Source organism: Oncorhynchus keta, chromosome 4, assembly GCF_023373465.1.
Source record: "Oncorhynchus keta strain PuntledgeMale-10-30-2019 chromosome 4, Oket_V2, whole genome shotgun sequence".
In the NCBI taxonomy this organism is placed as follows: Eukaryota; Metazoa; Chordata; class Actinopteri; order Salmoniformes; family Salmonidae; genus Oncorhynchus; species Oncorhynchus keta.
In genome coordinates, this window is record NC_068424.1 from 39,463,579 (window position 1) to 39,465,369 (window position 1,791).

The 1,791-nt window shown below is 39.8% G+C and overlaps 1 pseudogene; it reads right to left on the reverse strand.

Moving 5' to 3' along the window:
• Nucleotides 1-501: 501 nt before the first annotated feature.
• On the reverse strand, nucleotides 502-1,450 carry LOC127929804 (glyoxalase domain-containing protein 4-like; annotated as a pseudogene).
• Between the last annotated feature and the right edge of the window lie 341 nt (nucleotides 1,451-1,791).

Consider the following 1,791-nt stretch of genomic DNA (forward strand, 5'->3'; position numbering starts at 1 on the left):
CAACACGATAGAGAGTTAGCAGACAACACAAAAGAGAGTTAGCAGACAACACGAGAGATAGAGAGAGATATCCCAACCCACAAAAGTGGAGACAAATTTGACCCCAATAACTTTTGGGGGATTATGTGTCAACAGCAACCGTGGGAAAGTCCTCTGCATTGTCACAGCAGGCTTGTACATTTCCTCAGTGAAAACAATGTACTTAGCAAATGTCAAAAAAATGTTTTAAACAAATTACTGTACGACAGACCATGAATTCACCCCATACACCCTAATTGACAAACAAACAAACCGAAAGAAAGGCTTCTCATGCTTTGTTGATTTAAAAAAAAAAGCATTTGTTTCAATTTGGCATGAGGGTCTGCTATACAAATGAATTGAAATTGGTGTTGTGGGAAAAAAATGCGACATTATCAAATCCATGTTACACAATACATTTATGTTTTGTTCGATAATATGCATATTTATATCCACAAATCTCGGTTTACATTGGCGCCATGTTCAGAACTGTCTCCAAAATATCTGGAGTAATTACAGAGAGCCACGTCATGTAACAGAAATACTCATCATAAACTTTGACGAAAGATACATGTTTTACATATAATTAAAGATACACTGGTTGTTAATGCAACCGCTGTGTCAGATTTTTAAAAAACGTTACGAAAAAAACATACCATGCAATATTCTGAGACGGCGCAGAAGTAAATATATTTCTCCGCCATGTTGGAGTCAACAGAAATACGAAATTACATCCCTTACCTTTGATGATCTTTCATCAGAATGCAGTGCAAGGAATCCTAGTTCCACAAAAAAAAATGTTTTGTTTGCAAATCCAATCAGCACAGTCTTCGTCTCCTAATTGCTCTTTCACCTTCATCCCCAGAAGGGAGGACCCGCAGTGTATTGCTTACTGCAGGTCAGACCCTGCAAGACACACCTTCTGTACAGGATCATTGCGAGGCTGTTCTTTGTCCACCAGGTAGAAGTGATAACCTCCTGGGGCCTCAGCCAGATAGATGCCCTTTCCACCCTCAGTGAGTGGCCAACCAAGCCGCTGAGCAATGCTGACAGCCTGGCTAGACTGCAGAGTCAAACCGAGGAAGTCAATGCTTAGGCGATATTGTCCCATTCCATAATTGTAGATCAGTTCAGCCACAAAGTCATCATCCTCTGGGCCAAAGCCGACCATTTTCTTGCTCCATTTTCCATCATAAGGGCCCTTACAAGTTGCCTTACATCCTTCTTCAAAGTCTTTGTGATGCAAAATCTTCATGCCGAGCACATCTCGGTAAAAGGTGGCCGTTTTGCTTCTGTCACCCACTTTGACAACAAAATGCAAGGCTCGCCTCAAAGCCACTATAACCCAAGTGAGTTTGCTATGTACTATACGATTATATATCACGCTCAGTTTGTCTACGTTGATTAAGGATCCTTTGCAATTGATTGTCATATTGAAAGAGAAAGGAAAAACAGAAGAAACAACAGAGAAACAATACAAAGAGAAAAAACACCCCATGAGGCATGATCATTATCATTATTTAATTTTCTCTAAACCGTATCATGTTTCACACTACATTTTACTGCCATGACAGCATTAACATATTTCCTCAAGAGGAAATCAGGAAATCCTCAGTCTCAGTTGCTAATATATGCATATTATTGTCAAAATAACATGCATAATAAACAGCTAGCAGCCAAGTAGATTGGTCACGAAAGTCAGAAAAGCAATCAAATGAATCGCTTACCTTTGATGATCTTCGGATGTTTGCACTCACGAGACTCCCAGTTACA